Below are 27,538 nucleotides of genomic sequence, written 5' to 3' on the forward strand. Positions count from 1 at the left end.
CAGGGCAGTACTGTTTCTGTTATTTGGATATACTATTTGATGCCCCAGACAGTATGTTTCCTTTGTCTCAGCACAAAATCATAAAAATTAAAGTAACAACTTTTTAAAATATTTAATAGACACTAAACAATAACAAAAAATGTGCATGAAAAGTTACTTTTTCTCTCATTTGTAGAGAAAGCAAACTAAAGATAGGCCAGGTGTGATGAACAAACCTGCAAGCCGAGCCTCTCAGGAGCTGGGGGTTGAGGGGATCCCAGTTCAAGGCTAGCCTTGGCAAAAGGTTAATGCGATCTCAATCTCTGTCAACAAACTGGGCATGGTGAAATGTCTGGAACCTCAGCTACATGGGAGGAGAGAAAGAGAGAGGGAGAGGGAGAAGTAGAGAGGGAGATGGAAGAGAGATGAAGGAGAAAGAAGAGGAAAAGGGAAATGAAGAGGCAAATCACAGAATGCAAGGAAGAAAATATCTACAAGGAATTTATATCCAGAGTTCAGAACACTGAATAACTGATACAGGCAAGCAATAAAAAGATAAACCAATTAAAAATGGGCACAAGTCATACATGGGCATTTCTCAAAAGATATGTAAATGGCCAATAAACACATGAAAAGTTGCCCAACCATATCCATTAGTAAAACACAAATCAAAACCATAATGATATGCTACTTCAAACATACTATGATTTAAAAATTAATAATGTTGGTGAAGATCTACAGAAACTCGAATGCTCATATACTGCTGGTGGGAACATAAAATGGCACAGCCACTGTGATGAACAGTTTGGTGGTCCTGAGAAGTCCAAGTGGAGTTATCACATGACCCAGAAATCCATCCTCGGGTACTGAAAATTCTCATGAGAACTGAAAACATATGTCAACACAGAAATTTGCTCATGAACATTTATAGCATCATTACTTATAGGTTCCCCAAAGTGGAGACCATCTACATCCCCATCAACGGATGAATGAATGGTCACCATAAGGTTGACTGTAACAGGATTCAGTCACTAAAAGGAGTGAAGTACAGAGTACAACACAGATGAACCTTAAAAACATCATGGCTTCTGAAAGAAGCCTGCCACAAAACGTTGTGTGTTATGTATTTCCACGCATATGAAATATCCAGATTAGGCCTGAACACAGAAAGTGGATTAGTGGTTGCTGAAGTGGGAGAAAAAGGAAGATGGAGAAAGTCTAAAGGGTCAGTGGCTTTTTTCCTTGGGGGTAGAGGGGGTGTGGCGGGGGTCAGGGAAGCAGGGAGGCCATGTCTCATCATGTAGCCCAGGCTGGCCTCTCGTTCAAGATCCTTACGCCCTGGCCACCCAAATTCTGGGATGACATGCATGTGCCATCATGCTCAGCTCTGGCTTCTTTCAGCAGCGTTCAAAATGTTCTGAAATTAGTAACAGAGGTTACACAACTCTGTAAACTTTCTATTTTAAAAACCTGACCTATATACTTCGAATAGTTCAATGTATCTCAAGCAAGTGGGGGTGTGCATGACATAAAGAAGCATGGATAGTAGACTCGGGGTCTAATTCCCAACATGGATGTCTAATTCTGGGGGACCCTGAGAAAGTTTCTACCCTCTAGGCAGCCGTTCTCTCAAACTCTGTGCACTAGGATCCCTTCCAACTCTCTAGTAGGTTCCAGTTTGGCTTTCCCCCCACTTACAGTCATAGCATGAGAAAGATACAAGTCTTTGCTTTGAAAAGATCACACAAAATCTAGAAAGCCACAAAAGCAAACAATTCTATTTGTATTTTGTATTTGTATTCAGGCAAATCTTGGCTTTTCTCATGATTAAAGGATTTTAAGCAATACAAACAATAGCAGACAAACTACAAGCAGAAATAGCTCAGCAAGAATCTAACTAGTGTGCTTTCCTACTAACCAGACTCTGGATAAACAAATTAATCTGCCCAATGTTTGGTCTCCTTATCCATTGAACACGTGGGTTGTTTCTGCTAGCTACCAAGCCACTGACTAGGTACTTGCACACAGTTCTCACAAATGAGCAGGATAATCAGACACTACATTTTTCAAAGTATATACGGCTCTGCTAAAAGAAAAAGAAAAAAGAAGAAAAGACATACTTTACCTAATTGGTACTACTACTGATCAAACTACACTCTGAGGTTCAACATGCAAGTTAGAATCATTACTCTGTCGATCTATATATGCAAAACCATGCTGCCTCACCTTGATTACTTCAAATTCCAAAAGAACAAAAAATGTCTCAGGCAAAATTTAATCAGATTGTCAATCAAAATTCAATTTTAAATTAATTAATAATTAAAACTTAGTATCTGTAAGACCTCAGTATACCAAGTCTAAGTATGAAGCAATGAGATAGATTATTTTTTTCCTAATTGAGCTCATATCTTCTCTTTGTTGTTTTGGGTTATTCTCCCACACTTACCAAGGTATGACTGACCCCCAAATAATGTATATATTCAACATGATCATTCCATATCCACACAAATTATGTTATGATTACTGCAATCAAATGAACACATCAAGCTGGGCACCAATGGCTCACACCTATAATCGTAGCTATTCAAAAGGCTGAGATCTGAAGATCACAGTTCAAAGCCAGCCCCAGCAGGAAAGGCCACAAAACTTTTATCTCCAATAAACTATTCAGAAAAAGCTGGAAGTGGTGCTGTGGCTCAAGTGGTACAGTGCTAGCTTTCTAGCCTTGAGCACAGAAAAGTGCAGGGGCAGAGCCCAGGCCTGGAGTTCAAGCCCCAGGAACAGAAGAAAACAAAAAACAAAAACACAACAACCACCACACATACTTACCATTTATGTATGTGTGGAGTAAGGACTGTAAAATCTGGTCTTATCAAAATAAACAACAGCATATTATAAAATAAAGTCATCTGGTACCAAGAATACTGATACATAACTGGAGAGTGTGAGGCAGGAGGATTCAAAAGTTGGAGGCCAGCCTGGGCTACTACACCACCAAGTTAAGAGGAGAGAGGGATGAGGGTGGGCGGGGGAAGAGAGAAAAGGAAAGACCAAAACAATCACCATGCTATGTAGTATGCCCTAAAATTTATCCCTAGCTCAAAGTTTCTAGCCTTTGACCAACATCCTTCTATTCCCTGCCCCTCCACCCAAACTTCTGACAACTGCAGTTCAGCTTCTTTATGTTGTGCAGACAAGAAAGCTCATGTAATATTTGTCTTTCTGCATGAGACTCATTTCACTTAGCACAGTGTCATCTTCTATCTGTTGTATAGGACTTCCTACCAGAAGAAAAGTTAGTCTGGAACAGAAGGATGAGAATGTCATCACCAAATAATGACCAGCTTGGTGGATGGGCAGGAGGCCATGCAGGTGAGTGTGGAAGGCAGTGGGTGGCAGTGGGTGAGAAAGAGACCTAGCTTAGAGACCTGCTCATTCTGACCCTACCCTGTCAGCCTTGGGCCCCTGCTGTGAGGGCAGCAGAGGACAGATGTAGGTAAGAGGGCATCATCTAGGTCAGCCGGGAGAGGAGGAGATCGTGGGAACAGGAGAACACCAGTAAAGCTGATGGCTCAGGAAAGCTGGAGAGCCACTAAAGCAGACATGCTAAGAGACCAGCTGGGTGACATCACTTCTAGTTCAGTAAAAGTAAAGAGACCAAAGCACAGCTGTCTTTCTAATACTTTACCTAGTTCCAGAAAGGAAAAAAAGAAAAAGGAAAATCACAAGTTCTGGGTCTCCAGGCCAAGGTCACACCTGAAAAAGTAATTAGCTTAGCTACAATGGAGATTTTAAAATAACAAAAGATAAACCATGACCTGGCATAAAGAGTTTAAAATCTAAAATAGCAGATCAAAGCACAGACGAAAAAATAAACCAGTGTGGTAATGGATTTTCAGCAAGCCTAAGCTTCATGTTATTTGTTTTTAAATCAATAGAATACAGAACACGACAATATAGTTCTTGTGATAGGTCAGCTCCAACGTGTATCAGAGAAAAAGATACAGCATTTGGAGACCACTATTTAAGATGGCCTTTCTGAAAACACTCTATAGCTCTCGGGATCTGAACATTTTCTCAAATAAAACTGTTATTAAAGTAAAAGGTCAGCGTTTCAGGATGGCTACTTTAAGGGAAGCACAAGAAAGGCCAACTTTGCCTATTAGCACAGTGAGTTTCCAAGCAGAGCTTTAGGGACTGGCAAAGTTGGTCAAATGAGAAAAAGAGTAAAAAGTGAGAAGTGTTTAAGCCATATACTTCAATTTGCCATGGAAATTGTGAACCTACATCAAGTTCAGTAAATGTGGATGGGTGTGTGTGTGTGTGTGTGTGTGTGTGTGTGTGTGTGTGTGTGTGTGTGTGTGTGTGTGTGTGTGTGTGTGTGTGTGTGTGTGTGTGTGTGTGTGTGTGTGTGTGTGTGTGTGTGTGTGTGGCTTTTCCTTTGTGTGTGTGTGTGTGTGTGTGTGTGTGTGGCTTTTCCTTTGTGTGTGTGTGTGTGTGTGTGTGTGTGTGTGGCTTTTCCTTTACACTGTACTAAGATGAGAATGTTTTCTTCACACCCTAATACCCTATACTTTCTATACGTCCAAAAATGTTTTTAAAAATCAGTTTGATTTCTTTCTCAATGTCATTTTGTCAGTCGCAGATGATGCAATACTGCCCATAAAATAGGGGAAAGGTAAGCACAGCAACTGCTTCGCTAGAGCAAGTATGGCCTTCAACGTTTTTGAAGCTTTTGTTGAAAATAATACATTCTTAAATGATTACAAGCAGTTCATGATTGCTGGCAATTTTTTGATTGTATACTACACGCATGTTCAGGCTAGTCTAAACAATCTTCTTTAATGATTGATTAGCGATCTTTTCTTTCTCCTGGCTACCTAATTTTCTAAGCTATACATTAAAAAATTCCAAGATTTTCTAACCTTATGCTTGATTCTGAATATTTTTTACATTTTTATTGTTAAGAAGGGTACGATGAACAGAGGGATTACAGTTACATAAGTCAGGTCATGAATACATTTCTTTTTGTACAGTGTTACCCCCCTACTTCACTCTCTCCTGATTCTGAGTATTTTTAACACTGTTAACCTCATAGTTAACAGAAAGTACTGCACATATTGAACACACTTGTTCTGTGTAACCATTTCTGTGTTTGGACTTACAGAAAAATATCCAGAAACTGGTGACAAAAATTGGAGGGTAAGCACAGATACTATCATATATTTCAAGCAGACCTTTATGTAATGAATAGAAGTGACTCCCTAAGATGGAAGGAATTTATAAATTTATCATCCATAAAAAAATTAAAACAGGCACTGGGAAGGTGGCTCAGTGGTACAGTGCTTGCCTTGCATGCATGAAGCCTTGGGTTCAATTCTCCAGGACCACATAAAGCAGAAAAAGCTGGAAGTGGCACTGTGGCTCAAGTGGTAGAGCGCTAGCCTGGAGCTGAAGAGCTGAGGGCCAGAGTTCAGGCCCCACGACAAGCAAAAAGATAAAAATTTAAAAAATTTTAAAAATTAAAACACTGAAAATGCAGCCATTATGTGAGATTTACATGGACTCCTTGGAGATCAAAAGACATGACAATTTTCTTGGCAATTTTTCCCACCTATGATTTCCCTTCCCTTTATTTTCTCTATATAATTCTTTAACATGAACTCTATCTCCAATTACAGTATTTCTTAATCTAAATTGCATAAGAAAAATTATGACTTGCTAATTAGAAAAACCTTGGTTCCTTTGGGACTTTTCCTTTCGTGTATTTCTTTTTCATTTTATTATTTGCTGATAAATGTCATGACCAATTATTTAAGACCTACTATTTTCTCTTTCATTGGTGGGACTGGGGTTTGAATTCAAGGTCTTACACTTGCTCTTATCACATGTATCTGTCAGCCCTATTTTGCATTGATTACTTTTGATATAGGTTCTTAAATAATGTCAGGCCAGGGGCTGGGAATGTGGCTTAGTGGTAAGTGCTTGCCTAGCATGCATGAAGCCCTGGGTTCAATTCCTCAGTACCAAATACACAGAAAAGGCTAGAAGTGACACTGTGGCTTAAGTGGTAGAGTGCTAGCCTTGAGCAAAAGAAGCTTAGGGACAGAGCCCAGGCCCTGGGTTCAAGCCCCAGGACTGGAAAAACTAAAGATGGGGTCTCATGTTTTGTGTCAGGGTTGGCCTCAAACCATGATTCCAATCTACGCCTCTCAAGTAGCTAAGATTATAAGTTTGACTCAATGCACCAAGAAGGCCTATTATTTTCTATGCTAGTTTAAAACATGCATGAGAAACTGAAGATCTATCAGAAAAAAAATGTTATATGATTGCATAAAATAAAAGATTTGAGATAATGACTACAAGTTTCCCAAGATTGAGATAGTTAAGCTCAAGATTATAGTATAAGATACACTCAAATTAAATTTTCAGCTCCCTAGAAATCCATTAATCTTATCATTTCAAATTCATTAATATGAGAAAAGAGCTTTTTTAAAATACTAATGGATGCATTTCTGCAATCAATGAAATAGAACACAAAGTATATTGAAACTAAATAACTCACAGTATGTGTTGCAAGTTTATTCTTAGCCTACTTCTTATCTCCTAAGAGATATAGGGTTTGATTAAAAGGACAGTAAAAAAAAAATAAAATAAGACTAAAACAGCGTCGGGAATTTGAAAAAAATATGTAATAGTTTCTCATCTGTGGCACGGATCTAATCAGCAGACAAAGAAACCTGATTTAAGCACAAAAACATAAATGCACAGAGAATGTAAGTATGGTTAGTCATTGCCTCAGAAGCAAAATGAAGCTTAAGACAGCCTTCAAGACCCACCTGTCTCCAGATGTAGCAGGGTAACTGGCTACTTACACATTAAAGTTAATGAAGATGGTGGAGCAAAAATTCTTACTGTACATTTATAATCATAAATATTGTGTCAGAAGGCACAGTGTTACAAAGAGTTTGGTGATAGTGGGAAGTTAGTGGTTTATTTTGTAATATTATTGCTCCATCAGGATTTATATACCTTTGTAAATTTCTAATCTGAATGGCGTAATTGCAAATAGTGCCCATTTAGCTCACCGCTTCACAGTGAGCTTTCACAGAAACCAGCTCCACATTCTACTGGAATTGAAAACAAATATCAGTACCAGGCTATAGACACTACACAGTGATAAATAAGCTAGTAATTTACATGCCACAGTTTCCATGTTTTTAAGTAGACAATTCGTAAAACCAGAATTGAGATTCAGATATCTCTAGTATTTCATGTCTTAATATCCTGAATAATAGTTGCAAGATCTCACAAAGCCTGCAGGAAAATAAGATCTATAATTTAAATTAAAAATAATAATTACCTCTGGATATTGCTTTTTGATGCATAGCTTAATTTTTTGTTTCAAAAATGAACCTATTTTGTTCACTGGTGATAAAACTGTAAATTAAATGGCATTAACTCTCCAACTCCAAACAAAGTTCAAAATCCATCCAAACGTGTTTTCACTGAATTCCAGCAGTCAAAGGTATCTTCCATAGGAGTCATGAGACACCCCCGTCCACCACCACCACCACCACCACCACCACCACCATCATCATCACCCAGAGAAACACAAGCTGGAAGTGAAGGAGGGTAAGGTCTGATCTTTACTTTGCCACAATTAGTTTCTTGTGATTTTTCTGTAAACATTTTATTCCTTTAGGCCAACATGTCTCATCTAGAAAACCAGGACCCAAACTACCTGCCTTTTTCCTTCTATGATTTACTAACTGAGAGACTGATAAATTTAGTTCACATGGCCTAGAAAGTCCAATGGAATGAATCCAAAGAACAGTATGGCTCTATCAGAGTTGTTTTCCTTAAAGTGACAATTTATTCACATTCACATATTATCTTTCAAATACCCACCTGGCAAACTATCAATATCTGCTTCGAGGTTTTACAGATGAAGCAAAAAAGGAACGGGAGGAGGTGGTCAATATGATAACATTGCATAGTCTTTGCTAAACAAGTATTTGCAGAAGTTCACTGAAAATGTGTTTATTGTATGACTTGTACATTCAAACATAAGGAATTAACCAACTTTAAGTATAGCCTAAAAAAAAAAAAGCACACAATATAAGTATAAAGATAGTAGGTAATACCTACACATAAAAAGACCTCCAGACAAATCCCTTTACTCAGATTTGCTGCCATCACAGTATTTCTGCTCCTGGATACTCCTTCTTAGAAAATCTGGCCATAGTCAGTGTAAAAATTCTATACTGGCCAAAACATTGAGTTTCAATGTTTAAATTCTGATTTCTGTTCTCTGAGCAACCACATGATGTTTAACTACAACATGTTTACATGGCTACTTTAATTATTTTTTTATCCAAATCAAGGGACTTCCAGGTATAACCCAAACTAGGGAAATGGATCAATGCACTCAGTAATAAATCCATGTTGCTTTAATCCTTGCTTCGGCTTTATGAAATTGATAGATAGCACTTAGCAATAAGGAAATAGGAACCTAAAATGAAGGATGAGATCACAGGGTCTTTGAGAGAAACTATTTTAATTAAGCTTTCCTACTAATATAGGTGACTAGCCTAAGTGGTCACCAGGGTCATAAAATGTCACCACATTTTTTTTTTTTTTGAGTATTCCGTCCACCTAATGATAGGTTTTATTCCAACCAAAGGTTAAAAAAAGAAAATAGTCCTAAAGCCTTCCCAGGCCAGTAAAAACTAGAGGTCAATGTAATTCAGTAAACCTCCCAGACCCCTGGGACAGTAACTTTGTCCCACTGGCTGTGGAAGGGACTTGATGCTCTGGAGCCATTCTCACTGGCAGTCACTTTACAGCCATCTTGGAATCCAGGAAGGCCTGAAGGCAGCATAATGTCTCTCATTGTAACAAGACGCTGCCTACCAATCCTGAGATAATGGACTGGTCTGACTACTGGACCTCTGAACCTCTAGAACTGCCTGTGACTTAAGACTGTTTTAATCACACATACCTTCTCACTCCCTGCCAAAAATTCTCCCCCATTTAACCCATAGCCAAGGTCTGTAATCATGAAAACAGGAAAATGGAAAAGATGGGCTAAAATATCATTTTTCATGGATTATTTATGCTACATAAATATTTTTCTGCCATGTTTCTAATAAACTAATAAACTTTCCTAATAAACTTTCTTTCACTTGTACTATATTCACATCTTGCCTGAATTCTTCCAAGGCTGGATTCAAGAATGGAGGTTAATTAGCTGTGCTAAATTTCTAAAAATAAATGAGCATAAGCCAGGCACCACCAGTGCTTCACACCTATAAATCTTGCTATCAGCAGGCTGAGATTTGAGGATCTGTTCAAAGCCAGTCCCAGCAGAAAAATCCAGGAGATTCCTATCTCCAGTAAACTACTCAAAAAAGGCTGGAAGTGGAGCTATAGTTCAAGTGGTAGAGAGCACTAGCCTTAAACAAAAACAGCTCAGGGACAGCGCCTAAATCTTGAGTTCAAGCCCCAGGACCAACAACAACAATACCAAAAGAAAAAAGGGGAAAAAAAAAAAGATGAGCACATAGAACCTAATATTTTGGAAATAAGAAGAGTCTGTGTTTGTAAGACAGTAATATTGGGGTTCAGTATCAAGAAAAACTACCAAGTTCAGCTACAGTTGAGGAGATGGGCCTAAAGGTACCAAAGTGCACAGATGGAAAACAAGTTTTGTAAGAAGTAAAAACAGAAGGGTAAATTATGCAAAATTGTGGGGAGTTTCAGGAAGTACAAAAGAATGTAAAGAAGAAATGTTAAGAAAAGGTATCACAAACAATTGTAAAATAAAGGTACCAAAATCAAAGGCTAGGGATGTTTCATCTAGCAAAGGTGGGCAAAAGAGGAGAAAAAAATTTAAAGCAAGATGGTTGTTGATGTACTTCCACATTCTCCTCAAAGCAGCAGCACCCCAGGGGACTTGTTAGACACCTGCTGAATCAAAAGCTCAAGGGATGAGGCCTGGTAATATGTGTTAACAAGAGCTCCAGGTGACTGAAGGTGGAGAGGCTTTGGTGATGAGGACCTCAAGTGGGAGACTAGCAGTGAAGGTGGAATATAAGATACAGGACCTTTTGCTACAGAAAGAAAAGAGAGAAAGAAAGAAAGGAAGGAAGGAAGGAAGGAAGGGAGGGAGGGAGGGAGGGAGGGAGGGAGGGAGGGAGGGAGGGAGGGAAGGAAGGAAGGAAGGAAGGAAGAAAGAAAGAAAGAAAGAAAGAAAGAAAGAAAGAAAGAAAGAAAGAAAGAAAGAAAGAAAGGAAGGAAGGAAGGAAGGAAGAAAGGAAGAAAGAAAGAAAGAAAGAAAGGAAAGAAAGGAAGGAAGAAAGAAAGAAAGGAAGAAAGGAAGGAAGGAAGGAAGGAAGGAAGGAAGAAAGAAAGGAAGAAAGGAAGGAAGGAAGGAAGGAAGGAAGGAAGGAAGGAAGGAAGGAAGGAAGGAAGGAAGGAAGGAAGGAAGGAAGGAAGGAAGGAAGGAAGGAAGGAAGGAAAGGAAGGAAGGGAAGGAAGAAAGGAAGAAAGGAAGGAAGGAAGGAAGGAAGGAAGGAAGGAAGGAAGGAAGGAAGGAAGGGAGGGAAGGAAGGGAAGGAAGAAAGGAAGAAAGGAAGAAAGGAAGGAAGAAAGAAAGAAAGGAAGAAAGGAAGGAAGGAAGGAAGGAAGGAAGAAAGAAAGGAAGGAAGGAAGGAAGGAAGAAAGGAAGGAAGGAAGGAAGGAAGGAAGGAAGGAAAGGAAGGAAGGGAAGAAGGAAGGAAGGAAGGAAGGAAGGAAGGAAGGAAGGAAGGAAGGAAGGAAGGAAGGAAGGAAAGAAGGAAGGGAAGAGAAGAGAAGAGAGAAGGAGGGAGGGAGGGAGGGAGGAAAGAAAGAAAAGAGAAAAACCCAGTTCAACTGAGATGGAGAGATCAAAGGGAAAGATGTCAAAGGTGCACCCAGATGCCAAAAAATTAATACCCATGATGATCAATTAAGAAAAGGAGAGGCAGTTTGGGGAAGGAAGATAATGAGCTCAGTTTCAGACATATCCAGTTGAAGGTAATGGCAGAATCACCACATGGAATTGTAGGCAATTAGGTATTTGAACCTGAAATTCAGATTTGACTTGAGACTTGGGCAGAAATGCTGATCTGGGAATGACTGTTACAGATCTGAGTGCAGTGGATTCTCCCAGAAAAAAGAAAAATGTAAAGGGAAAAAAGAAAAAGGCTGTGGAATAAGTCTTAAAAATTGATCAGATGAAGGAGTGAAGTGGAAGAGAAACATCATTAGGGACAAACAAGAAATGGAATGAAAAGGAAGAAAGAAATCAGGAGAGCACACATAGAAATTGCTGACAGATTTCACGTCATGTGCTGATTCTGATCAACCCCGGTGAGAGCCTGGGGTGCTGTGTGGAGAACTCTGAGGTGTCTAGGCTGCCTGAAACACGAGGAGGATCTGCCAGCATGGCTTACGATTCCCCCTCATCCCACGGAGTGCATGAAAATTGTATTGTGTAATGAGCATCAGAGCCCACTGGGAGGAGAGCAAAGGGAGGCAGCCATGACAGGCCTGCCCAACGAGTTTACAAATGAAACAAAGAGTGGGAAGATCATAAATAAAAGATATTTCTCACAAATAGTGGAAATGTATGTGTATTTGAAGAGCAGTTAAAATCAATAATCTGTGCTGATGGATGCTAGTTATTATTTCACAAAAGAAATTTAGAGGAGCAACATAATGTACAAACTCATAAACAGTAGGTGTTTTAATATACAGTAACATAAGACCAATTAACATTTACATATTATACACTACTCCATTTTCCTAATGACTATCCTCAAGCAGGCTTAATAGCAATTTTTAATTTCATAACAATGAAGCAGTAAACAAGCCCGCTATCACTTTTAAAAAAAAAAGCCTTAACCAAGACAATTCCCTCTCCTAAATAATACAGTTTGACAATTAGCACAGCAAATACAGTTCTAATGACTCATAAATCAATCTATTCTCTTTCTATTGTTATGAACATCTTTGTGCTTTTTAGCCATATATGGATTTAATCTCCCCAAATCGGTAACACAAATAAAACTCCTGAATTCTACTAAGATACTATTGAGCTCTTTAAACTCTAATGCTATTTTCTAAAGAAGACTTTAAATCTATCATTATATGGAATCAAAGTGCAAGAAAAGATTCCAAAGTCTGAAAATAATTCCTGTCTTTTCATCTACCTCACTGTTTACATTCAAGGAAAAAAGTCAACTAACTGCTACCTCGATTTTCTTATGAGTGAAAAATGAAATTCATGGCTTATCTACAACTCTTTTTATAAGGAAGAAAGCTAGCATCCTAGCTCTAGATACTGGCTTACTACTAGCCAAAAAAATAGTGATGGGCAGATTGCTCATAGTTAGACCTATGGCTTCAGTGGATTCATTGGCAGTTCATCAAGGGTAAGATGATTTAAAAAAAAAAAAAAGAGCAACCTACTTAACACATCAGCTAACCACTACACAACAATGGCTTTTGAAAACTTTTGAAAAGTACAATTCAGATTTTACAACCAAGCTTAATTCGTATTTTATGATAGTTCAAATATATTAAAATGTCAAGACAATATAATACACATTGGTATCATATTTTTCATTCAACTATAGTGCAATATCCTGAGCATTTTTTTTATTTAACTCACATCATGATAATTAGATCAGCCTCTTTTGAAGTCAGATTGTAATACCTATGGCTATGTTATTTTTTTTCTTCAAAAGGAAGAAATCTTCACTTAATGTTCAGAAAACACCATTTGATGGATTCATAAGTAGTTATAATCTCTAATAAAACAAAAATAATTCTCTGTGAAGATAGGAAGCTTTGTGATTTGGCTGATCCTAGCTGATTTTACCATCTTTAAAATACAATTCCGTACAAAAGGATTTTAAGAGCAAAGCAGAGTGCTTTCTTTCCTTTAAATGCAAGAGTGTACTTAGCCTTTTTTCTAAAAGTAAAATAAATTATCCATAGTAAAGTTACACTGGATAACCATAGATAAAAAAGAAAATATTGCAATTAGATTCATGATAATCCATAAATCTCCTTAATACCAACTGTTACTTAGAACCTATGCTAAAACAGCATTTTCATTTGTATAATTTACTCCATGTTCTGTGTAAAGCTTAGGAGTGTCAATCCAGAAGAAATCCAGGGACTGCATAGAGGAACAATGGAAAAAGATACTTCTACTCAAACCAATAGTTCTCACCCTTATCAGACTCAGTTCTGTGGTTTGCTTGCTTGCTTTCTTGCCTGTTTGCTTGCTTTATATTTGCAATAGTGGTAGAACTCAGGGCCATAAGCATGGTAAGACAGCACTCTAACTCTAAACTACATGCCAGCCCCAAGTTCTACTTTTTGTTTTTCCCATCCTGGGACTTGAATTCAGGGCCTGGGTGATGTTCCTGAGCTTCTTATCTCAAGACTAGCACACTCTACACTTAAGCCACAGTTCCACTTCCAGCTTTTATGGTAGTTTATTGGAGATAAGAGTCTCACAGACTTTCCTGCCTGCACTGGCTTTGAACCGTGTTCCTCAGCTCTCAGCCTTCTGACCAGCTAGGCTTACAGATGGGAGCCACTGGTACCTTGCTCTACTTTCCTAATAACAGATATTTGATTATTACTTCTCTGAAATGAGACAGATAATAATCCAACACAAATTTTTAATCTGAAATGAGACAGATAATAATCCAACACAAATTTTTATTCAACAGAATGCCTAAGTAATATTTTAAAAACAAAGGAAACAAGTTTTAATAAAATAATGACATTTCACTATGCAGATACTCAACTATAATCAGTCTGAATCTTGAATTAAGTGTGATAAATCACCACAAATGTAAGTGCTACACTAACAGTATTTCTGGTAAGTTCAGTATAGTTTTAAATCAGACAAAATATATAGACATAAATACCACCAAAGTTCTAAGCCAGGTAAACAATGACAGGAATTTCTGTTGGACCAACCCAAAGTTGAGTGCACAGAACAATTCCATGAGATGCAAACTAGCCCAGGCACTGCCAGACATCTACATGTCCACCTTTTGCCACTGACCACTAGTGGCTTCCCACAAAATTCAAAGTTCCTAAAGAAGCACAATGTTTTCTACAGTGTAGCTATATCGTCGGGCCAGTAGACACCATTCCTTTGGCTATGCTAAATTATACAAAGGAAGAAAGAAAGGAATAGAAAAGAAGGAAGGGGGAAGGAAGGAAACATGGGAAAACTAAGTTCTTTATGGTTTGTGTGACTACTAGAGGTCAACAAATATCCACCAATGTTACTATGGCTTTTTCAAAGACAAATAAAAAATTGAAGATGATGCCAAAATGTCCTCCTGCAACATGATCTGTGCCTGTAGGTGCCAAGCATTACCAGCTTCTCCTGTCTCCACAGCCAGTGAAAATGCCCTCACCAGACCTACCACAGAGATCATCCTGAATCTCCGTAGGGTACTTACAATTACTCTGCCAAACACTAAATTGTCTATTTCTCCCCTGATAGCTCAAGAGATGATCCTAGAAGAAGAGGGCACCATTACTAGTTCAAAGGAGATGGAAAAGCTGAGTACAAATCACAGCCAAAAAAAGAGACCCCAGGGGGCTGTGATGACATCACAAGAATGTCCACAAGAATGTCCAAGGCTCTGCCCTTCTTCACACAAACGGTTCAAATGTTCTCATTCCTGCTCTTCCAGATATTTTCAGGTTATTTTCTTTAAGGTAATAATTTCCCAAACAGCATTATTTCATGCCAACATACTTCCCACCAAAGCTATCTAAATCAGATAGTTTTTGATCAATTAATGTTATTTAACTGACAAAAATGAGAATTAACACTGAACAAACACTTCAATAAGGCCCTATCATTTTTACAGTAAAGGAAAATGAGAAAAGGACTTCACGTTACTCATGCTAAATGAACTTAGGATAATTCAGAGATTCTTTTTATGAAATGAAGGAAGTGAAAGGAGTGTTTTCTCTATAACATCAAAAAATAAATTGGCTTTCCTGAAAGTATGTAATACAAAACTATCTAGAATAAATGTTAGAAAGACACCAAGAATGAGTTTAATCTGAACACACATGACAATTTAAAAGAAATGCAGTTAGAATTCAAGTACATTCAGCAATTAGATTCAGTCTTTTAAAAAGTGTTATCAGTAAGAAGTCCTCAGGGGAAATTGTTCTAATGAAACTAATAATTAGAATAGTGATTCTCTGAATTACTGATTTTCCATAAATAATAAGTTCCAACATACATGATGATTTCAGAAAATAATTTACTAATTTGAGATTTCCTCTCAGGGAAATCACTTACAAACCTTTTCTCATTCTCATCCCATTCCCCACTCCCAACATTTTAGTGAAAGTAAACATAAATCTTCTCTAATTTTGTGACAAATTATAAATTAAATTACCCTAAATGAGTAAGACCTAATTGAATGTTTTCACACTATAAGTAATTTTAATATACTTATCTCAGTTACATAGTTTATAGAGAATTTACCAGGAAGAAATTAATCTAGTAACATTACATAACTTTTTTTTTAAATCAAAACTAGGGTAGGTATCTGTTTAGGGGAGGGTAAGGAAGAACACAGAAATGGTAGGACGAAGGGTGAACAAATGCAGCCATGACACTCACTAGACACTATGTTGAAAATGAACTATACAACTTTGGCAGGGGCCGTTGGGAAGAAAACCGGGAAAATTCAAGGGAAGAGATGACACTGTTCAAAAAGAAATGTACTCATTATCTGGCTTATGTAACTGTAACCCCTCTGTAGATCACCTTCACAACAACAATTAAAGAAACAGAATAGCATTATGTTCAGATTTAAATTTATATGTAGTTGGGACAAGGCAATCAAGTAATAAGAATAGCATAACATGACATAAGTAAAAGGTTATCACAAAAATATATAACATAACTAGAATAAGTGGTAGAAAAGAAGCAAGAATGACTACAATCTAAATGTGTGTGTGATCTCTACACACACACACACACACACACACATACACACACACACACACACAGAGAAATGCATTTAAAATTCTCAAATACCTTATCTGACCTTTTCTGCTTGACTCATACATATACTAGATATTGCAAATAAGGGAAACCATGGGACCTATGTTTCTTTGGGCTTGGCTTACTTCACTTAATATAATTTTTTCCAAGTCTTTCCATTTCCTAACAAATAGGGCAATGTCATTTTTTCTAAGGTCAGATAAGGTGATGTTAGGAAAATGAACCCTAAGATATGTATTTAAATGTTTTTTTTCTTTCATGCATTTTTTTCTAACGCATTTGTAAGGTTATTTCTTTGTTGCTTTGTATGTCCCTCCCCCACAGTATAACCCTGCTTTCACTGTATTTGATGTCGATATAATTTGTGGAGGGGAAGGGGAAAAACAAGTCATTTAAATAAGGATACAGGTGGACCCGTTGCAACAATGAGAAGTACAAGTTGTCATGTCGAAAATGAACTTTACAACTTTGGGGGGGGGAGGATTAGGTGGGGGGTGGAGGGAGGCTGGGAAGGGATGGGAAGGGGAAACAAAGGAGGAGGCTACAATGCTTGATAAGAAATGTACTCATTATCTTGCCCATGTAATTGTAACCCCTCTGTACAGTATTTTCACAATAAAATTTTAAAAAAATAAAATAAATAAAAATTCTCAAATACCTTAAACAAAGGTGTTTTGAGGTAGAAGTGGGGAGCCTTATGCATGCATTTGTTGTTAGTAGATACATAAACCACAGGATGGAGAAATAGAGAATCAACTTACATGGATATAAAGAGCTCAATGAGAAGTATAGCAAACTGATTTTAATAAAATGAACCAAATTCACAAAGACCTAGGTTCTCCTGACCTACCCTCTATGACTTAATTTCTTATCCATATAAATTACCAATAAGGTTCCTCTTTGAGAAGAAAGGCAGTGAACTGAAGAGGTATTTGTAGGTCAAAGATGAACATCATTACGCTAACAATGAAACTCTATTCAACTGTAGAACCACTAATATTTTCCTTTAAGAGTCCTAAATGATGTTGTATAACATTTCAGTGAGCCACTAGTATATTTTACAAGAGACTATTTAAGGCATACACTCTTCACAATGTAACATTTTAGGGTGTGCAATTTTTTTTATAACTTGCAGAAAAGATTATGTAACAAAAAAATAGAATTGGTGGTGCATCTTTCATAGGGATTTAGCATCTGGCTTGATGACCAGTTCCAATTACAAGAGTGTTTCAGCTTTTGATAGCCAAGGCTCACATATTTATTGTAAATGAATTTGATTTGACAGTAATAAGAATTAATTTGAAGCTCTTTCATTGCCTTTGAACACTGCTCAAGCCACAGATTATGATGAATGATCAAGGAACGAAAGGGTAAAGTAAAATTGATGTTGATCAAGTATTTTCTAAAAACTCATTTTCATGACCAGCCTAAATTTAAGTGCCTATTAAATCTTCCTCCAAGAAACATGAAAGATGATGACAAAGACCTACACGATGTAGGTCTATATTTTATACATGAAACAATGCAAATACAAATAGACAATAAAAATACTATGGTAATATTAAGAAACCAAGCTTTTAAAAAATTCTCATGAGTAAGTTAAAAGGACAAGACACAAGGCAGGTTGGTCTTCATTTCCTTTTTGTATATGTCTGCCACTGAAAATTAACACAAGCAAACCATCACAAAGAAATGCATGCCCATATATGGCCTCGAATGACAGCCAAAAGGCTATTAAGAATTCACTTAATTTGGGAGAAAATACATCATATTCCTTCATTCTGTGTACTTGACTGTATCTGTACTGAAAGATGTTTGTACTTTCATCATCATCCAAGTCATTTTAAGCAATGCATTAATAGGCAAATTTACAGTTTTTTATTTACAAGGCAACTTTATCAAGTATACAGGTATGTACCTATAGTCCTAGCTACTTGGGAGGCCAAATCAAGATCACTTAAACTCAAGAGCTGGAGCCCAGCTTAGGCAAAACCTCCTGTTTGAAAAAATTAGAATAAATAAGAACACAATTTTTATCAATCTAAACATGAAATGCAAGTATAAAAATTCTATAAAAATTCAGAGCAGACTCATAGCCACATGAGGATTGGCTGAGCTTAAAGTGAACACTATATGATCTAAGAAAAGTCACTGTTTTATATACTTTTGTTTACACTTTTTAATCGCACAGCCAGCCTGCTCACATCCCACTATATGAAAACTCTATGTTCCCAAGAGGTAAACTATTCACCAAGAGTTTAGAGGAGTAGAGTTTAGAACACACAATTTGTTGTTTGCTCCCTAGAAGTATAACACAGATGGGATATTTGCTAAAGAGTTCTTCTGTAATTGAAAATAATTTTTGAATATTTCAGAAACTGTATCCAATGGCTGTATCGAAAATAGATGGAAAATTCAGGAAATCTCCACAAATATTCTCTTCTCACACTACTTTTCTAAGTGGTATTTAATTTTGTGACTTCCATTTAGATTTTTCAAGGGGTAAGACTGAACATATGTTAACCAAGGACAAATAATGAAAATGCCTCAGCCATTGACTAAGCACCAGCTGAAGTGAAGCCCGTCAGATAAAAAGAATAAAGATAATCAGACAATATTTTCTACATCATGCAACAAATATCCCTCAACATAACAGTGGCAAAGCTCTATGGACAGCCATTTTTTTACATGCAGCAGTCACTAACACAAAAATCACTAAATTCAGGGGTAATCTAGAAAAAGCTCTCTGTAAATTGTCCATTTTGACTGTGGAAAAGACAGAGCAACCTAACCATTTTATGCCATACAGAAATAAGTTTTAAAAAAAGAAAACTTCAACTATAAATCTAAACTATATTATATTCATCATTACATTCTTTGCTGCCACTAGCAAAATAAAACATTTAATGTTCTTTGCTTGCTGATTAGATTTATACTTAGTAGGAAACACATATCAAAATGTAGCCTTGCTTCCTTAAAATAGAATCTGACAGCTTTTCACTGGAGTTTCATGGCCTGGAGTGTCTCTAGTGAAAGCTATTATTTAACAAACCAAAATTCTTTTTTAGTTGCTTAGCCCATACACACACTATAAGCAATTGACTAAAACAAAAAGATCTTAAATTCCTATTTGTGAGAATTACATCTCAATAATAAATGTCAAAAACCACTTCCCATAAAATTTTGAAGACACAGGGCTGGGAGGGTGGCTCAGTGGTAGAGCGCTTGCCTTGCATGCATGAGGCCCTGGGTTCAATTCCTCAACACCACATAAGCAGAAAAAAGAAAAAGCCGGAAGTGGCACTGTGGCTCAAGTGGTAGAGTGCTAGCCTTGAGCTGAAGAGCTGAGGGACAGCGCCCAGGCCCAGAGGTCAGGCCCCATGACTGGACCCAAAAAAAAAAAAAAAAATGACAATCAGAGCTACTATAGCTTTATCTTGAGTTTAATCTTCATTTTATTTATTTTGATTTTTTAAACTAACTAAATTATTCCTTACATTAGCAGAGGAATCCTCAGATATTATTGATACTATTTTGGATATAAATTGAAAATATCAAGTCTTTTCAATTTCTCATCATAACAAAAATCCAAACAGATTCAAACATGTGAGAAAATAAGGCCTCTATAACCCAAAATATTCCAATATAACTCCACTCTATTTTGAAAATATACAAATTGAAGACACAAGTTGTTTCTCAGAGTTGGCAATGTCTCCAATACTTAAAAGTCTTGACTGTAGGTACGCTTTTCCACTCTCCTCTGGGAATACCAAGAAAATTATTAATAGCACAATGCAGTGCCCTCTGCAACAACAGCCTGCAAGTGTGTTCCTATTCATCATTCTAGTCAAACCCAGGGCCGGTCTCAGCAGATTACAGTTTCCAGCTTCACTGTCATTACAAAAAGCCTGGTGACTATGTTCTGTAGTTTTGAAAAGCCTAGTGACTGTTCTGTGGCTACTACAATGCAAAGCACTATGCTGTAGGCCGTCCAAGCTGACCTTCATGGCCTAGGCTTGGTCAGAACTGAAGCCAATTCAGACCATGTAGATAATGGAAACACCCTACACATACAGGGACTATGACAAAAGGAGATTGAGTCCAATTATGTGAAATATTACATGAAAAAAAAATCCAACAGGATTTCCATCCCAACAATGAAATCCATATTCTACCTATATATGCCACTAAACCATGATAAAAATTCTAAGGTCTAGCTTTCCATTTGTCAGATGGAAAAGGATCAAAAGACAGTTTCAAAAAGGTACACAGTAAGGAAATGAAGCAGCTAAAAATTCAGAAGCGGATACTAGTCCCAGCAATGTCTCTTTAATTATACCTATCCAAAATGGAGAATAAAAGGAAATTGCAAAATCACTGAGCTGCTTGGTTCATGCTAAGGCAGGTAAACTAATTCATTCAATCTCTGTCGAAGAGCCATTTCATTATTTGTAGAATGAGAGGCAAGAATTAGATCACCTCTATGCCCTTTCAGCTAGAATAATAGTAAAATGGTGATTCTTCACCCAGGCCTTCAAGCAGAGCAGCCAAGAAAGAATGTCAACTCTAGGCTCCTATCCCCTAGGTTCTAAGCCGGTTCTGCCATGTGTTTCATTTATGTCTTTGGGCAGGTTCACTAGCTCACTAGCGTCCATGGCTCTGTTTCCTCAACTGTACATGGAGAGAGAAAAGTAACCACATAATAGCATTGTTCTGAGAATTTTATCACCTTCTGATATACACTAAACCTCATCTGACTATATTCTCATTCCCATAAACCTACAATACCCAAAAGTCTAAAAAGTAATCCTCAAATTCCAAATATCAGGTATCCATAGATTAGTCACCAATATGACAAAATTACACTCTACTCCGGCAATTCTTTGAGGCTCCATGCACTACTTATTGCTTAATGATCAGTCTAACTTACTCAAAGAGACTAATAACTCACTAACTCTATACCATCTTTCCGGCAAGCTAAACTTACATGAGAAAATGCCTCAGCCATGGAGACATTTTTTGGGAAGCTGAATGGCTTTTCTTCTTTCTCTTTTCTTATGCAGCACTCTCTACTGCAGAACCAGGATCCAATATATATCATCTCAATTACAAATTTCCCTTCATTGAAAATCCAGTTAGCAGAACTTGAAATACAAGGCTACCCAAATCACAAATTCATTATTTTCCTCTCTACCCCTACTGGTCACAAACACACACACATACATGCACACACACACACACACACACACACACACACACACACACACACACACAAAGCTTCATTGTGATCTCCAACAATCCTATCCTAGCTGTATCCATCTAAGAACCCACTTCTGCTAATCTTTGTTCTGCTGTCATGTATTGGGAATTTCTAAAGCCCAAAACAAACAATTGTACTAATTTAATATTCGTACTGAGATGTTAACAGTCCCTAAGGGAACTTAGACTATCAGCTAAAAAATAAACATTAGCTTAGGTCTAAAGCAGTCTGCCTGGGTATAAGTTAGGTAAAATATGAATACATTAGAGGAACGGGTAATGTTTTTAGCATTAGTGTAAAATTCTGTAAGAAAATAATTATTTTAAGCATGCAATGACAGATTTGCCATATTCTTAAGAAATGCAAATTATATCCAGGGGCCCTTTTTTTTCCAATATAGCATGTCCAATTTTATAAAAGATGTAAATGGAGAACTATAATCCACTTAAACATATTCACTTAAAAGCAAGCTTTGTTGAAACATCTTTTTTTCTAATAAACAATACTTGTACTTTTATACTCACAAAAATACTTCCCTTAATCCTATCACCATATTGCTTCTACATTTCCTTAAGATGCTTTCAAATGATATGAGAATTTTTTCATCATTGTAACAAAACAGCTTGGGCTCGCTAACTTTATAAAGAAAAGAGGTTTAGTTAGTTCTATTTGAAAAGCCAAAAGTCCAAGACTTGGTGGCACCATTAGTTCCATCCTTGATGGGGGGGCCAACAAACAGATGGCATTAAAATCAAAGGAACACAAGTGAAGGAAGACGTCACTTCCTAAGACAGCAGACTAGAGAGCAATTTGGGGATCCTAGGAGAGCTACATTACCTGCCCAAAGCAGCTTCCCCGCTGCTTTTACAGGTAGCTTCTCCATCCCTAAGCATCATCACGCAAGGGATCAAGACCCCAGCACAGCAGCTCTTGGAGAGCACACTCAACACCCAATACTATCGTAGGTTCCGCAAATAACATTTCTTTACATCTCTTTGCTCCACAAGACAGATCTCCAAATGCTCAAGGTCAAGGGAACATCCTCTAAGGGTGGCTCCTATTTCTAGCTGCCTCCTGACACCCAGGACAACTCTTGGTACTCTAAACATTCTTACCCTAGAAAGAAGTAAAGAGCTTGGCATCATGTTGGGTTATACCCATCATTACAAGCAACTCTGCTTTAACACGGGGAAACAGGCAAGGCCAATACACTGCTGAAGTCATCCAAAGCTGGCTCTGGTCTGTGCCAATGTGTGCAGATTTCCATACAATCTCTCCTTGAGGCAGTCACTGAGAGGATGTTTCACTTTGCAACCAAAAGCTCTTCTGCATCACATTCCAACTGATGACTACATTTCTCAACACTTTGAGAAGTGCAAATATTCTCACAATACAAGCTGAAGAAACCCTTCAGTAATTTTAAAAACATCTGTAGCTAGATGCCAGTAGCTCATGCCCATAATCCTAGCTACTCAGGGAAGCTTTTATCTGAAGATCGCAGTTCAAAGCCAGCCAGGGCAGTAAGGGCTATGAGACTCTTTTTCTCTCCAATTAACCATCAGAAAACTGGAAGCGATGCTATATCTCAAAGTGGTAGAGCACTAAACTTTGAGTAAAGAGTTCAGGGATTGCACTGAGGCCCTAAATTCAAGCCCCAAGACCAACAAAAAAGGAAAGAAAAGAAAAGAAAAGGAAGAGAAAAGAAAGGAAAGGAAAAGAAATGAAATTTTCATGACCCAATGTTCACAATTCTTCATCTTGACACATAGAGAAATTAACTGATTTAATTTTAGAACTTTTGTGTCTTATTTTGAGATGACAAGAAGAAAGATTTCAAGGTGGTATTTGCTAATGCAAATACATTTGAGGGAAGCTTTTATTCCCAGTGTATGAAAAGCAAAACTGAACATAACAATCACCTTGTCTGAGTTCTCTTTGTAACATTAGGCATTAAACTACAAGACATCCTGGCATGCTACCTGTGAGGCTTTATTTTATCACATACTTTGTCCCACTCAAATGAAAAGCATCCTAAAGCTAATTTTCAGAGCCATCATCACATTTATGATGCTCATTAAGCTGCCTTTCAGAATCAGTGTTTTACATGTTTTCATACTTTAACCAGTAACCGATTATGGGCATACATCTTAAATACTAAATAAGTATAAATAAAAAGTTTAAGCTATATAAATGTCTCATCACCATAGTAGGTAGCAGCATGTGTCATAAGGCAAATGTCTGATAAAGCAACTGAGGGGCTAAAAGCCCATTTGCCTGATCTTCACTATCAAAAACCTCATTAGACATTCAAAGAAAATACTTAAATAACTGCTCTACTGGTTGATTTGTTAATAGAAACTAAAATATTCTCCGTTAGAGTTTTTCACAGCATGTGTTCTCCAAAACAATGTCATTTAAGTCCTCAGTGGGGAATGATTCAAAATACCAACCTAAACAGAATGATAGTCTTTCAAAGGATCCTATCATAAGACAGATGCTTATTTTTTAGGTTTCAAAGTTTCCTAATGGGGTGTAGCAAAATAAAAGTTAATGGATAAGAAGGTTAAGTATCAAAAAAAAAAGTTGTTACTTTTTCAAAAAGGTACTGTATTAGTAAATTTTCTGTTACTATAATGAAATACCTGAGACTGTCTTCTTTATGAAAAAGGTTTATTTGGTTCACAGTTCTAGAACATGCGGAACATATTTGAAAGGGAAAATCTGTGCAGCAAGACAGGAGACCAGAGAAGCTGGGGAAGGACAAAGCTCACTCTGCTGCCACAACAGTCTCCCAAGCACTTGCCCAGGTTTGTCAGAATTCTATCCACTCCTCCCGATGGCAGCACCCTCAATGACTCATCTTAGGCTCACTTCTTCCAAAGTCAGAACAATGGGGACCACGGTGGCCTTCAGCACATCCACCCTTTAAGGACACACTCAAACTACAGCCACAGCCATTGCACGCACTACCCAATGTGCAGGCCATATTTGAAATAATCTGTCCTCAGAACTTCAAGGGTTAGTATTCTCCCAATCTTACAAGCAAAAGATCTTCACAAAAGGTCAAGTCAAAATCTTTTCTAAGCTATTTTTCATAAAGTATAAAAAGATAGGAGCTGGGCACTGGTGGATCATGCCAGTAATCCTAGCTACTCAGAAGGCTGAGATTTGAGGATCACAGTTCAAAACCAGACTGGGCAGGAAAGTCTGTAAGACTCTTACCTCCAAAAAACTACTCAGAAAAAGCCAGAAGTGGGGGCTGAGAAGGTGGCTCAGTGGTAGAGTGCTTGCCTTGCATGCCTGAGGCCCTGAGTTTGATTCCTCAGTACCACATAAGCAAAAAGAAAAAAGCCGGAAGTGGTGCTGTGGCTCAAGTGGTAGAGCACTAGCCTTGAGCTGAAGAGCTGAGGGACAGCGCCCAGGCCCAGAGTTCAGGCCCCATGACCGGACCCAAAAAAAAAAAAAAAAAAAAGCCAGAAGTAGTGGTGTGGCTCAAGTGGTCAAACGGTAGAGCACAAAGAGTCTCAAGGACAAGACCCAAGCCCTGAGTTCAAGCTCCCAGATGAGCAAAACAAGACAGTAAAATGTTGATGATCATTAAAAAAAAAAAAAAACTAGCAAATAGGGTGGGGAAGAGCAGAGGGAAGTGTACAACAAAAGAAAATTCCATAAGACAGTTTTGCAGAGAAAACTTGGAAGGAGGAGTCCAAGAAGATGGAGTTAAGCACACGCTGATCTGCAGCCTCCACCAGGAAGGATCCTGAGGCTCTGAGCAGAACAGAGCAGGTCACAAAGCCTCACAATGGTGCCCGGCCTTCACCTCTCCCCAGCGAAACATCTGGGCAAAGCAAAGGCCAGAGCTTCTTGTGAGCTCCAGGGCTAAGAGAGCATAGAAGGCCTGCTGCATGGTGCATGTACTAGATCTCAAGCTTTTCCTGTCAACATCACCCAAGTTACATCATATTTCCAGAGTTACAACTGAGTCAGACAGACAGGCCTAACAGAATGGAAGAAACAGTTTGCCTATTCCTAGGTAAGAGGAAATAAAGTGCTTTTACGTAGTTACCTCCTGTTTGGTTAAGGAAAGAACAAGCAGAATTCAATTTCAGGGAAGAATGACCACAGTACACTCTAACTATGGGACCTGACAACTGATGAAGAGGATCAGATGCACCAGGTGAAAAGCAATAAAACAAACCTGTCCAGGCTCCCACATCTGCAGGAAACCAGGTCATCCCAAGGCTCTCTCCCATTCTACTTCAGGTCCTGTCCCTCCCTACCTTCCCTGTCATCTAGTCATCACGGATGCAGAATGAAACTCTCCATAACAGACACTCACTAAAACAAATTGCCCAGAACCGGCTAGAATACAGAAGGCAATGGCTTTTTAATGAGGAAAATATCATGCCCCAATATAATCATTTGACTTTTAGGGGAAGGAAAGGCAGAGAACTGACCAGAATCCTAAGGAACATAATTTTAAAGTGAAGGTTCTACAATTTTAACGTGAATTTTGATGTTTACGCTCAAGAACCTAATGAGACATGTATGATTCTTCCTCTTGTAAAGAAGGCCTATCGAAAGCCTATCCAGTTTTTATTAAGTGTCTCAATGTGCCAGATCCAGCAGGTAGAATAAATGTAGAGAGGCAGACACGGACTGGCTCTGCATAGCAGTTCTTAACCTGGACATTAGGGGAGCTATAAAGTTGTAGGAAAAAAAACTTTATTTTCACTACCTTCTAAATGAATATTAGTACTTCCTCAATTATGAATGTTAGCCCAAAACCAAGCAGCATTAGCCACAATACCTACAATTTGTCATGAAAAAAAAAAATCAGACATTTTCATTACAGATTATAATGGCCTCAGACATCTCCAAATATGAATGTCATCACTACATTGAAATAGCAATCATTAATACAACTAATAACATATCCTTTTATTAAAGGTACCAATAAGCACAATATAGTGCTATTGTATGGAGACTTGTAGTATTCTGAAGATGTCATTGTAATTGATTTCTGTTTTAATGTTACATAGTGAATTTATTTTAAAACACTACTCTGCGAATGGGCAAACTGACTTCACCAGAATGCTGAAGCAGACCATGGCCCCAAAAGTGAAGAAGCTCTCCCCAAGAGTTGCAAAGAAAATACAAATTTAAACTCCAGCACTGTGACCCATGGTCTAAGGATGTTGCTTCATCTTCTATGGTCTTCAAGAAGTATTTTCAAGTACTTCTGAGAGTTACTGGGATATGAAAATTCATAAATAAGCATGAATCAAACATTAGGTAGTTCCAGACTATGGTAGAGATGCTAGAATAAATAGCATATATATGGTCAATGTGATTTTTAGTTATCTTTTTGTTGTTTTTGTTTTGTTGGGTCATGGGGCTTGAACTCTAGGCCTGGGCGTTGGCCCTGAGCTCTTCAGCTAAAGGCTAGCGCTCTACCACTTAAGCCACAGTGCCACTTCCTCAATGCAGTTTTTCAAAAAAGGAAAAGACTTAACAACAACAATTTAAGAAAAAAGTTTCAGAGTCAAAACAAAGGTAAAGAAAACATTTTATGATAAAAATGTATGTGTCTGTGTTATGTATATAAAATAGATACACAGATAGACAGATAATCTTGACCTTGGGTAAACTTTAAAAGTTAATAAAAAATAAGAGTAGGGCTGGGGATATAAATAGTGGTAGAGTGCTTGCCTAGCATGCATGAAGCCCTGGGTTTGATTCCTCAGTACCACATAAACAGAAAAGGCAGGAAGTGATGCTGTGGCTCAAGTGGAAGAGTGACAGCCTTGAGCAAAAGAAACTAAATAACAGTGAACATATGAGCCAAAGTCAGAGCTCATACTTCCCATAATCACCAAAGAATGCTTCTTGAAATGCTCGATATTCCTGGCCATAAAGGAAATCAAAACAACATTGAGACTCTATCTCACCCTTTAGCCAGCATTGAGAATTTGAACAATATCAAATGCTGGTGGGATGTAGGGAAAAATGATTATTAATACACTGTTGATGAGAATATAAACTAGTGAAACCACTGGAAGATAGACTGGAAATTCCTCAAAAAATTAAACATTGCCCTATTCTATGATCCAGCTACATCATGCCTGAGTATCTACCCCAGCATTATAAGTCAGGATATGGTAAAGACATTCTCATATCCATGTTCACTGCAGCATATTCAC

General features: G+C 37.8%; 1 protein-coding gene across 2 annotated transcripts in view; it reads right to left on the reverse strand.

The window, feature by feature from the left end:
- Nucleotides 1-27,538, reverse strand: part of Chchd3 (coiled-coil-helix-coiled-coil-helix domain containing 3) — a 264,171-nt gene that overhangs the window by 205,768 nt on the left and 30,865 nt on the right. The gene's annotated exons all lie outside the window — the stretch shown is intronic.

Source organism: Dipodomys spectabilis, unplaced genomic scaffold (assembly GCF_019054845.1).
Source record: "Dipodomys spectabilis isolate Male_0828 unplaced genomic scaffold, ASM1905484v1 ptg000197l, whole genome shotgun sequence".
Lineage (NCBI taxonomy): Eukaryota > Metazoa > Chordata > Mammalia > Rodentia > Heteromyidae > Dipodomys > Dipodomys spectabilis.